The following is a 13,609-nucleotide window of genomic DNA, read 5'->3' as shown; positions in this document are numbered from 1 at the left end:
GCGACAAATCTGCCGCGGGTTGCAGCCGCCGCACTAGTGGGGGAGAAAAATCGAGCGAGGGTGAGGCAACAGTACCACGCTTCGTCCTCAAACCCACCGGAACCGAGCGAGCAAGCGATGGCCGTGCCGCGAGGCTCGGGCGACGGCAGAGAGCATCATGCGCGACATGCCGGGATAGCCGGCAGCGGGCGGAAGCGAAGGGGACGAGCAGATTCTTGAGGATTCGCGAGCGCTCGGGTTCGCAGCTTAACGGCCGACAGACTCGTGCCGATCTGATCCGACGGTTGATATCTCTAGCTGGCTGGATCCGACGGTTATTGAGTTAACGGGCGACGTGGCCCTATTGGGCGCCCGCAGTTTGGTCCATGAATCATATACTAAGATAAGATAGCCAGAACAACGTTGGATGGTGGGGATTTGTTATGATTTTTTTATAGTAAGAAAACGTTCCATCTACTGCTTCGAAAATATTATAAAAGTCTAAACTTTAACTTTTTTCAACTATAAATCGGATAATAAGGGTCATACAACTATCGAAATTGAACAAGTTTAGTCCTTAGAATGATTTCGAAAGTGATTTTATAATTTTTAAAAACTATAAATTTATAATCATCAAAACTAATTCATTTTAAATTTGAAAAATATGAAATAGGAACCAAAATTTTTCTAAAAATGTAATCTATCTATTATAATCTATTTGAATTGTATTTATTAAAAAATAATAGGCATAACTATAAACAAATAAATACTAGGAATATGAAAAAAGAGATTCGAGTAACTGAGAAGTATAGTGCCAAAAGATATGTTATATTTTATAAAATTTTGGTATTTGTTTCATATTTTTTAATTTAAAATAAATTACTTATAATTTTTTTTAGTTTAAATTTGAATATTTTTATTTTTCACAAAACAAAAAAAAAAACACCTACCTTTGAAACCACCCTAAGGGCCAAACTTTCCTGATTTCAATAGTAGCTAGATGACCTCCTTTATCCGGTTTTATAGTTTAAAAGTTGAAATCGAATTTTGATGATAGTTCGAGCTGCCACATTCGACTTTTTTTTTTGCTATGCCACACTTTGACTGAAAATTCCTTCTCCCACGTCCGAAATCCTTTCCCTTCTACTCCTCAACTTCTTCTCTACACCTGACAAGCTTTTTCACAAGGTAGTTGATTACGTGGATTTTAGATGGCCAGCTCATTAGATGCAATTTTATCTTGATTGGATTCCTGCATCAGGCAGTGGCGAACGTAGCACAAGCTACTAGGGGGGCTCTCTTCCTCTTCCACCTCCATCTTCATCTCATTTTCCACTCTTCTTCTTCCTCCTCCTCCTCCCTTCTCCTCTTCCATCCACTTCTTGCTCCAATGGAGTTTCATGGCTGTAGGGGGGGCTGGAGCCCCCTCAGCCCTCCTTATATGAAAAAAAAGAAAAATAAGGTGTAGTGGATGATTGTGGCAGGAGAAACGGTGATTTAGGAGTTTGGATTACCTATTTTCGACACAGGTAGAGGAAGCCCCAAGACAATAGGGTAGTGGGTGATTGTGGCAGGAGAGACGGTGAGAGGTTGGGCCATCGTCTACACGGGGCGGCAGTAGACCCCTGGTTGGAATGTGGCTGCATGCAAGCTTTAATCGGTTAGTGTCAGTGGAGTCGCACGTTTATGACCGGATTGGTGCATCTCTAAAAGACTAGGAATAATCCCTAAAAAAAGAGACTAGGAATAATCATATTTAAAGATTAAAACTAAAAAGCTTCGTAAGCTGAGAGGTAAACCAATAGACTCTCTAAAACTGGTTACAGTCCATGAGACTTCAACGTGTCATACTTCTCCATATGTTATAGTCTAGTGAACCCCACGTGTCATACTTCTCTCTTGTATTCTTCCTTTCCCCCACCTCCTCTCCGTCTCTCATTCCTCCCAAATCGAGCTCGAGAGCTCCGCCACCGCATGGTCACCGCGTGACCTCTCTTCTCCTTCTCGTCGATGGAGGTGGTCCGGAGGTGCACGTGCTCGGGAGTAGCACCTTGGCGGGTTGGCCGTTGGTGTAGCCGTAAAAGTAGACCATGGATTGGATCCAGCTCGCGTCTCTGCAGTCGTTGGGCTTCACACCGAGCTCCAGTGGATGGGTGCTCATCTCGAAGACCATGCTGCTGCAGTTGCCGAGGAACAACGACTTGAAGACCACCAGCTGGTTCCTCTCTCCGGTGGCGTCAAGCTTGGGTTCCATCGCTGCCTTGACTCCGTGTTGGACGAGAACTCCCACGACGGCTGCGCCGGCTTTGCGCCGCACCGAGGGGGCCGCTGCGGTCTTTTCATCGGAGCTCGCTTTTCTGGTGCCGAGAGGAGGGCGGGAGGGTGCATGGGACCACGGGAGGTGGATTAGCAAGCCGCGCGTACTCGGGAAAGAAAGGTAACGGAGGGGACTGGATACCTAGCCGGATGCAAAGGAGGGGATTTTGAAGAGACCGCTGGATCCTATGTTTACCACAATTTTGCTTTCTTTAGCTAGCCAACTCATTTTGGAGAGGCTCTTGGAGATACTCTTAGGGTTGTGTGCCTAGTAGAGGAAGATGAGTTATTAGGAGTCAAGTTTTGCCGTATATACTCTCTCCATTTTCTTTTGATAGTTCTATTTCATCTTGACATAATGACGTAATGGTTTGGTTTCAAACCGGATTTTATAGTCTGGTTTTTCTTTTGGATCGATTAGGTTTGGTGGTAAATGGGCTAAGAAAGTTAATGCGCCGATTTGGTTGGGGCTAGCACCTAGCAGTTAGAATGGATAAGTTTGGCTCGGTCTAACCTACTAGCAAATTAGCGGTTAGGAAAGTCATTAGTCAGATAGATTAGTTTAGTTTGGTTTTTGACGTGAGCAGTTTGGTTTGGTGGGGTTTGATTACTGAGCACAATTGTAATTGGTTTGGTACGATTTTGTTCTGAATTTGGAACCACTAGCACCTTGAGTCACCGCCCACCAGCCCCATGCTCACACACAACATCCAAAATTTTCTAGCCTGCACCTGGCCAATTGCGCCCAGCTCAAGCGCTAGCGCGGCGAGCACTTGGTCTCGCCCGACAATCAAGGTCTGCGACATCTTCTACGGTTTGCACTTTCTCGCCCAACTCCCCCCTAGTGACAACAACATCTACGGCTTGCGCTTTCTCGCCCAAAAAGCGGCCTTCGACTCTTCCCCAGCCTCTTGCCACCGGAACTCAAAGATGATGTCCTCGTTGCCCAGTCGGACCGCTAGATCTGCGGTAGGACGGCTCGACAGGTGTAAGCATCTCAATTACTGACAGTGTAAGGTGGTGTCCTTTGCGGCAGACACGGAGATTTGTCACGACTCAGGCAACTACTACAGAAGTCAAAGATCAAATCACTATTTGCATATATGAAGAAGCAAATTGAAACATTGTACAACAATGTCATGTGTGCCAACAAGCAAAGGTAGAACATGTGAAGCTGCCTGGGTTATTACAACCTCTGCCGGTGCCAGATCAAGCATGGTATGTGGTGAGTCTTGATTTCATTGAAGGCCTCCCTAAATCCCAGCATTATGACACTATTTTAATGGTCATTGATAAGTTTTCCAAATATGGTCTTTTTATCCCATTGATTCATCCTTTCAATGCACCAGAAGTGGCTCATTTATTTTTGGCTAATGTGTATAAATTACATGGGATGCCAACTGTCATCATATTTGATAGGGACAAAATTTTACAAGCACATTTTGGCGAGAGTTATTCAAGGCAACTGACGCTACACTATCCATGAGCTCCTCTTACCATCCACAAACAGATGGACAAATTGAATGCTTGAATCAGTGTTTTGAGACACATTTGAGATGCTTTATACACTCCTACCCTACTAAATGGCATCCATGGTTACCCTTAGCGAAATTCTGGTACAACACCTTTATCATTCAGTTGTTTGGAAGACTCCATTCATGGTATTGTATGGACAAGAACCACGATAGTTAGGCATCAGGGTTGTCACTCCTACACCTGCCACTGATGTTGATTAATGGCTATTTCAGAGAGATCTCATGACTAAACTCATCCAGCAGCAATTACAGAGAGCACAATAGCACATGAAGCATCAAGCTGATAAAGGGAGATCTGAATTGGAATTCAAGATTGGTGATTTGGTGTTTCTAAAGCTTCAACCTTATGTGCAGATGTCAGTAGCACATCGCACCAATCAGAAACTATCATCATTGTAGTCGTATACACACTGTAGTATATGTCACTATGCTCAAGAAGCCAGTTCCACAGGAGGCTCAGGTAAGCATTGACATTCCACAAGCTTGCAATCTTGAGACTGATACTACTGTGTAGCCTGAACACTTCCTGGAGAAGCATCTCGTGCGTACAGGAGACAAGGTAACCATGCGTGTCCTGGTGAAGTGGAAAGGGTTGACCAAGTCAATTGCCACCTAGAAGACTATCCTTCATGCGTTAGAGGTATCCTTATACTGTGGCTTGGGGGTCAAGCCATTGCTTATGGAGGGGGAGATGTCATGACTCAAGCAATTACCGTGGAAGACGAAGAACTGGGCTGAGGAAATCGCGTGAAGAAGCCCACCAAGAAGTTTAGTCTCGGAGCTGTTTTACCTGGGCACAAAGTTCACATGGTAATATAACATGGGAGAGCAAGAGAGACAGGGCAAGTTGGATGTGTAAACCTGAACCTCAAACCCCTTCCCCAACCTATCCTCGGTCCTTCTGCTTCTCCTTGAACCCATCTGAATTCTATCCAGATACTCTCCTCAATTATCTTGTGTTATGAATTCTCCATCATTATAGTGACAAGATTGTGCTTGATTATGATGAGGATCCATTGCAAACACAGAAAAGTTGTGCTGAATATTCTTTTTTGTTTTGCTATGATTTTTTGATCTGTTAATTTGGTCTAGACCAAGATCGAGACCAAACTGACCGAAACTGAATAGGTCGGTCTTGACAATTTTGAAACAAATTTTGGTCCTTATTTTTTTTACTAATTGAATTCCTCAAATAACCGAGAGATCAAACCGATTGGTTCGGCTTGACCGAACGCCCACCCCTAGCAAGGACCATGGGGAGCCATCAGACTGGTGGATGGGGAAGATGTTTACTCCCTCTATTCACTTTTGATAGCTATATTTTAAAAACTCAAATGTTCAAAAATGATAGCTATATATGCTATTGACATGGGTTGTGGCAATAAATAGCACTAGTAAAGAGAAGTTCCCAGTTAAAACATTGGACGGCCAATAAAAAGTCAATGTTGCATTCATTAGATTGATAAGTGTTGACGTTCACTAACGATCATTTCCAGGCATCAACTTGATCAGAAAATCATGAGAGTTTGCATTTCTTACACGCATCTTTATCCAACAAAGTCCCTAAACCACATTTCACCTTCTAAAAAATGCAAGCTGTGTTTTGAGCTAATATGCAGGTTGCAAGCACACTTTGGCCCGACATAAAATCACAAAAAATATCAGAGCGACGATTCAGGCTCATTTGGACCACGTGTAGCCCAAGAACCACACCAAAATCAGTCAAGACAAGGCAAGCCCCAGCATTCAGACAAGAGGAGGTCCAAGACAGCCCGTTGGAAGAAGATGGGGCCGGTTGGCGGCCCGGGCAGGTCGATCGACCTACCTGGTCAGCCGAACTGGCCTGTGGGCCCCACCGCCTCAACTTCGCCATGTGTCACCTCCTCACTGGTTGCTCAAGCCGGTTCTGCAAGCTCTCACCCGTGGCTCCTTGCTATAAATATAAGGGGGGGTAGAGATTATGACACACACACACCACACTTCCTCTCCTCTCTTGCACTTCTTGCATAGTCTTTAAGCTTAGTGGAGTTTAGGAGAAGTCTAGGAGTCTTCGAGTCGCCGGATCTGCTCGAGAGTCTGGTATGGGTTCATCTCTAGCTCTCTCTTGTAATATTCGATTGTTTGTAATAGAATTAGACTATATGGTTACCGATATCTGCTTGAAGTATGTTCTGAGCTATCGGATATATGCTTCTTGATATGGTTGCGTTATTATTCAATGCTTGCATTGCATGATCGCTCTGTGCATGAGATGGTTATCGTATCATTCTTAGAACTCTATCAACTGCTCCAGTATTCGTATGTTTGCTCTAGTGTGATGTCTATCCATCCGGAGGGTGGGGGCTCCGCGCGGGACACTAGAGTATCCCTTACTATTGCACACATGGTGTCTAGATTAGCTAAGAGTTGCTGGATGTCAACTATACCCACAGTTTGTAGAGGTAGCTGGCAGGTGGTGACAGCCCTGTCCGAGCCCGAGTAATTCTCCACGTTCGGTATGGGGGGTAGGAGGTACATAAAGCCGCCGGGGTGTACGGACTCCTCCCGTTGCTTCGATAGCGGTCTTCCTGTTGTGTAGTTTAATCTCTGACGATCTAACCAATGAGATAGTATAGATATAGCTAGCCTAGCACAGTTGACTCGAGCTCTGACTTTTGCCTTGCTCCCGGCCTAGAGCACCTTTTATCTTTTCTTTTGTTTATTTATCCAAGAGGGAAGTTTGTGTGTGCGTCACACTACCTCCTACCATGCTATATATTTTACCCCTGTTTATGCATGAGAATATCCAATCTAGATAAAGTTCATCAACTAGTCTATATCTCTTCATTCACCGCCTTTCCTGCGGAAATATAAATGACACCCCGGTATACTCCCGGGTAAAATGCTACAGCGGTATTCCGTGAGCTTGCGGATTTATTCGTGGCTCATGAAATACTGCCACCCCAAAATTGGCGTCTGCGGGCGTCATCGCTGCTTTCCCGGTGGTGACGCTGGTAGACACCAACAAGCATTTTTGTAGCCGTTGCCGGGGAAGGCACATATTGAAGTATATAGACAAAGTTATGAGCAAAATCGAAATTGGTATTCGCTTGCTAAGCAGGCTAACTTGGCTTTGTTTTCTTATCTTTGTTGATATGAAAACAGGGTAGTGTCTTGAGGAGGACTTGCTCCGAGCTGATTTTCAAGTGTCTCGCAAAATAGAATTTTGTAGTAGTACGTATCACCTCGGAGATCACTCTCAGCAGCCGAACCAGTCATCGCATCGTCGTCAGCTCCTAGAGCTATGGCCCAGAAGACAATCTATGATTACTCTGCTCTATCTGCTAACCAGGTCCCTACCGGGCCCGAGGTTAACACCAGAGGGGGAAATTTCGAGATCAAGACAGGTCTTATTATGATGGTGCAGGCCAGCCCTTTCTGTGGCAAGGCCAATGAGGATGCCAGCGCTCATCTCTAGCAGTTCTTGGAGCTCTACAATACTTTTGTTATCAAGGGTGCATCACAAGATGCAATCCGGCTCCGTCTGTTTCCGTTCTCTCCCTTGGGGAGAGCAAAGCAATGGTTTTATGCTAACAAGGCTGCTATGGATACTTGAGACAAATGTACCATGGCGTTCCTCTCGAAGTTCTTTCCGACGGGCAAAACCAATGCTCTTCGTGGTCGGATTTCAAACTTTCAGCAGGAATCAAATGAGTCAATTCCTGAAGCTCGGGAGAGACTTCAGGAGTACATTCTAGCATGTCCGCACCATGAAATGGACAATTGGCTTATTCTACAAAACTTCTACAATGGGTTGACATAGTCATCCCGTGATCATGTGGATGCCGCTGTGGGTGGAGCTTTCTTCTCACTGACCATTGAAAGAGCTACATCATTGATCGAGAAGATGGTTTTCAACCAAGGTTGGAGCGATGATCGCCTCCAACTGCACCAGCGAGCTATGCACTCCATCAAGGAGGCCGACATGCTCGCTATGAAGATTGATCTCCTCCTCAAGAAATTTGAGGATTATTCCCAAGATAAGGCTCAAATGCAAGGGTTAGTTGGATCCATGCCACTCCAATTTTTTGAAATTGGATCTCATGTTGAAAATCATGCATGACACCCAAATGCAAACACTTCAAGCATTGGAAACTAGCATGACATGCGAGGTCTGCGGGAATGTTGGACATTCGGGCGACAACTGCCCAGAAACCCAAGAGGAAGCTTTATTCCTCAATGGCAACAATGGGTTTCGTCCACAAGGAGGTCAGGGGTGGAATCAACCATGCCCATACTATCAAGGAGGTAATGGAAATTCAAATTCTTTCAATCCTAACCAACCTACCTTGAGAGATCTTGTCTACGGCCGAGCGAAGATCAATGAGTCCCTTCAGAAGAAGTTGGCCACTATAGACAAATCTTTGGAGACCATCCATGCCAAGATGGACGGATTCTCCACTGCCATCAAGAACCAGCTGAGTTTCAATAAGATGATTGAGACTCAACTCGCTCAAGTGGTTGCCGCCATGCCCCTACTATGGAGAACGTTAAGGCGATAACTACACGAGGAGGTAAAACTACTTAAGATCCGCCTTATCCTAACCATGTCAACAGGAAGAAGGCAAGCTCAGTGGCAGAAGAACCACCTCGGGAGGAGGAACCCGAGAAGGTTCATAAAGGGAAGACGGCTCCGCATGAATTCTATGATACTCAAGTATTGCCGTTCCCTATGAGGACAAAGAAGCCAAGTACAGATGAGCAGTTCAGCTACTTTGTTGAGATGATACAACAAGTGAACATCAACGTGCCTTTGATGGATGCGATGAAGGTTTCAACCTATGCTCGCTACATCAAGGACATAATCAACAATAAGCGACCACTGCCGACTACTGAGGTAATCAAGCTCACTGAGGCATGCAGTACAGCTATACTTCAACAATTGCCCGAGAAAAAGAAGGATCCAGGATTCCCAACTATCAGATGTTCAATAGGGCACAGAACTTCGACAAATCCTTATGTGATTTGGGAGCCAGAGTTAGTGTGATGCCAAAGGCAGTCTTCGACCAACTCAACTATACAGAGTTGAGACCAACACCTATGCAGTTGCAATTGGCTGACTCCTCAGTACGGCACCCAGAAGGAATTGCTGAGGATGTCCCAGTGAGAGTACGGGACTGCTTTGTCCCAGTCGACTTGGTGGTACTTGATATGGATAATCAGAAGGAGACTACTCTCATTCTAGGACGGCCATTCCTCAATACTATGCACATATTGATGTCGGGGACGGATAAATCCGACTCCATATCAATGGTAAAGAGGAGAAATTTCATTTCCGACCCAAGAAGGAGCAATGCTTGATGATCCGAGTCAAATTTGGGCCAAATCCTCAGACAATCAAAGAAGTCGAAGTCACACGCTCTCAGAAAGATAGTCTTATACCTTTTATGAAGACACTTATGAAAGAAGATCCAACGAGCTCAAAAAGGTCTAAGGAGAAGGGTAAATCAAAGGTCACTACACCCGAGGATCCTATTCCTGTGCTGCCTACGCCATCAAAGAAGAACAAGAAGGTATGGCGCAAGAAGAACAAGACGTCATCGACCGCTACTACTTCTCCAGGTACGGACGAAATGACCTCAACCTGATCAGGTATGGAGAAAGGTCCTGCTTTTCGGACCCTAAACCAAGAGCTAGCTTGGGGGAGGTTCCCTCCCCTAAGTCAACTGTATCCCTTTACTTGCTTTGAATAAAATTTGATAAAAAACTTTCAGAAACAAAATAAATATTTACTGCTTTATTTCCCTTTTTTATCATGCGCGGCAAGAATGTTTTAACTCCTTATGATAAGTTGAAAGGATGAGTTTTGCTTTGTTCTACCATGTCTGTTGTGCCTAGTTTGAAAATAACAGCTATCTTGAGTTTAAATCTATTGGTTATGCAAATATCTTGCCAATGAACCTGAAAGTTCCGTGGGTTGCATATGCTTGATCCAAGTCTGAGTTGTTGTGAGTATAGATATGGTAAATAAGGTTGTGCAAGTTTGTTCTAGTGATGCTTGAAGTCTGGAGTTGTTTTCAAAAATCTAAAAAGACAAGTTCCCCAGTGATATGCAATGTCCTACCAGAGCCATATGTCATACTCCATAAAAAAACTTTACACATATGCTGCTTGATGTTCTGTTGAGTTTTGTCAAATTGTGTGACCCTAATGAGATGTTTTTCATGCTTTCTTGATCATAAGCACATACACGACCTATCCATTTGCTACATTCCTACACTGGGAATTAGCACCATCATCCATCCACTCCACATTAATAAATGCTCCATGTCTTGGTGATCTCTCTCATAGAACATCCCAGAAAATAAAATAAAGTCAGATTATAGTTGCCCTAAAAAGAGAAAAGATGGCATGCCAAAGAAGCATGACCAAAAAAAAAAGAGAAAATGGGGGTAGCCATGTCTCAAAAAAAAAGAGACAAGGGATGATTCGAGAGAGAAAGCCATTACCTCAAGGAGTAAGCCACATCCATCCATCCATCCATCCACTCATACACCTGCACCATTTGATCGAGATTGCATGACTTGTTTCTCCATGGATCCTCTCTTTGACTTTACAATCTATGGAATGCAAGTATGCCCTGTTCTTATCCCACCTTGAGCTCCACAAAGGCTTTGTAGTAGGAAAGAGCGGAGGCAGATACTGCCCTGGTAAGGAAAAACAAGTTGAGTGCCTCGAGAGAGTTATCCTGGGAACTTTGCCATGTTTTCAAAAATCTTTCGAAAAATATCTCCAGATGGATTGCAGATCTATGAGCAAGTAAGTATTTCTCTATGCACAGTTCTAACTCTCAACAACCCAAGACAAGGAGACAGCTAAAAGGCCCCATGAAGGAGTAAGGTAATTGTGCAAAGGTATGATAGCCAACTTATTTAAGCTTATAGATGAATATCTTTGCTTCAGACTATGACATGACAGGTAAGGTACGAGTCAAAGTGATTTTCTGATCAACAATCTGATTTGTCCTATTTTGCTCGGGACAAGCAAAGGACAGCTTGGAGGATCTTGTTTACGCTCACTAATGGTCATTTCCAGGCGTCAACTTGATCAGAAAATCATGAGAGTTTGCATTTCTTACACGCATCTTTATCCAATAAAGTCCCTAAACCACATTTCACCTTCTAGAAAATGCAAGCTGTGTTTTTGAGCTAATATGCAAGTTGCAAGCACACTTAGGCCCGACAAAAAATCACAGAAAATATCAGAGCAACGATTTAGGCTCATTTGGACCAAGTGTAGCCCAAGAACCACACCAAAATCAGTCAAGACAAGGCAAGCCCCAACATTCAGACAAGAGGAGGCCCAAGACAGCTCGTTGGAAGAAGATGGGGGCGGTTGGCGGCCCGGACAGGTCGACCGACCTACCTGGTCGCCCGAACTGGCCCGTTGGCCCCACCGCCTCAACTTTTCCATGTGTCACCTCCTCACTGGTTGCTCAAGCCGGTTCTGCAAGCTCTCACCCATGGCTCCTTGCTATAAATAAAGGGGGGGGGGGGGAGGGGGTAGAGATTATGACACACACACACACACCACACTTCCTCTCCTCTCTTGCACTTCTTGCATAGTCTTTAGGCTTAGTGAAGTCTAGGAGAAGTCTAGGAGTCTTTGAGTCGCCGGATCTGCTCGAGAGTCTGGTATGGGTTCATCTCTAGCTCTCTCTTGTAATATTCAGTTGTTTGTAATAGAATTAGACTATGGTTACCGATATCTGCTTGAAGTATGTTCTGAGCTATCGGATATATGCTTCTTGATATGGTTGCGTTATTATTCAATGCTTGCATTGCATGATCGCCCTGTGCTTGAGATGGTTATCGTATAATTCTTAGAACTTTATCAACTACTCCAGTATTCGTATGTTTGTTCTAGTGTGATGTCTGTCCATCCGGAGGGTGGGGGCTCCGCGCGAGACACTAGAGTATCCCTTACAAGTGTAGACATGGTGTCTAGATTAGCTAAGAGTTGTTGAATGTCAACTATACCCACGGTTTGTTGATGGTAGCCAGCAGGTGGTGACAGCCCTGTCCGAGGCCAAGTAATCCTCTACGTTCGGTATGGGGGGTAGGAGGTACATAAAGCCACCGGGGTGTACGGGCTCCTCCCGTTGCTTCGATAGCGGTCTCCCTGTTGTGTAGTTTAATCTCTGACGATCTAACCAATGAGATAGTATAGATATAGCTAGCCTAGCACAGTTGACTCGAGCTCTGACTTCTGCCTTGCTCCCGGCCTAGAGCACCTTTTATCTTTTCTTTTGTTTATTTATCCAAGAGAGTAGTTTGTGTGTGTGTCACACTACCTCCTACCATGTTATATATCTTACCCCTGTTTATGCATGAGAATATCCAATCTAGATAAAGTTCATCAACTAGTCTATATCTCTTCACTCACCGCCTTCCCTGTGGAAATATAAATAACACCCCGGTATACTCTCGGGTAAAATGCTACAGCGGTATTTCGTGCGCTTGTGGATTTATTTGTGGCTCATGAAATACTGCCACCCCAAAATTGGCGTCTACGGGCATCATCGCTGCTTTCTCGGTGGTGACACTGGTAGGCGCCAACAATAAGCACACTTGGTGCCTTAGTCATTGTGCTATATGGAAATATATCAATCAAAAATGAATGGAGGAAGTATAAAATAAGGAGCCCTACTGTGGTCACGATGTTGCATCCTATTTGTAGTACTCACCATCCCCATAAAAACGCATTCATTATAGAAGAACCATGCGAACAGGAGTGTCAGGATATAGCCCACCACCTACAGATTGATGACCCTTGACCAAGGAAGGACAAATGGTGGGAGTCAAGCAAGCTCTGGATAGAGAATCAAGAAGTGCCCTGTTCATCTCCGAACCTAGATGTCTGGTGATGTAACTTCCTAGGCGGGTGAAAGAACATCTAGGCCCGTTTAGTGGGTTTTGATTGATTAATGACGCACGCTTGTGGAACTAAAGCTATTATTGAGAATGATAAGCTGGTGTCGGCAAGAAGGACCACTAAAAAGGAAATGAGGACAAAAGTGGCATTTATGAGGATTTCAATTCTTTTATATTTTGAATTTTAGTATAGGAATGCCGTACTATCAAGAGGGACATCAATTCTGTCGACTTGCATAGAAAAGGTGCTCAAGATGACCTAACAAACCTATGAGAGACACCATTGCACTTGCACATCACATGGGATAACTTTGGAGTGCTTTCTGCAAAAAGGTCCAGAATCTCCGAAAGTATTTTTGGTGTCTTTGGAACTTTGGGTTTCTGCGGATTGTTGAGTTTTCTCCAGAGATGTTTGAATATTTGGAGTATCCAGACATTTCCACAATCTTTGGAGAAGGTGCAGAATCTTTGGAACCTAACAGTTCAACGACTATTTTGGGATTAGGAGGATAAATACCCCTTCACATTAATGCTCTCCAACCTAACTTGAGCTCCCCTCTGTCCTGAGCAATCAAGGACCCTAGCATTGACTCCCTTTGACTTCCAAGTAAGATTTAGTGAGGGGATTGAAGGGAAATTGTTGGGAGAGCAAGAGAGTGTGCTAGTGAGCTAATTTCCCATCTCTTGAGAACCTCATTCTTCGTCAAGTTGGTGGATTTCATGTTTTTTACTCTTGGAGCTTCAAGCTCCTAGCCGGCTAGGCATCACCCGTTGAGCACCCAAGATTGTGGTGTGCTCCAGGAAGTTTGTACCACCACTACATCGAGTAAACACCCTTAGCAACTTGGGTTGCTAAGGTGAGGCAAG

General features: G+C 44.4%; 1 non-coding gene across 1 annotated transcript; it reads right to left on the bottom strand.

Moving 5' to 3' along the window:
- Positions 1 to 7,479: 7,479 nt before the first annotated feature.
- LOC120696290 lies at positions 7,480 to 7,586 on the bottom strand. Its single transcript, XR_005684068.1, has one exon. It is a non-coding gene; the product is annotated as a small nucleolar RNA R71 (small nucleolar RNA).
- Between the last annotated feature and the right edge of the window lie 6,023 nt (positions 7,587 to 13,609).

This window comes from Panicum virgatum, chromosome 2K (assembly GCF_016808335.1).
Source record: "Panicum virgatum strain AP13 chromosome 2K, P.virgatum_v5, whole genome shotgun sequence".
In the NCBI taxonomy this organism is placed as follows: Eukaryota; Viridiplantae; Streptophyta; class Magnoliopsida; order Poales; family Poaceae; genus Panicum; species Panicum virgatum.
Note: the sequence above shows the minus strand (reverse complement) of the source record. Positions and strands in the feature narration are given on the sequence as shown.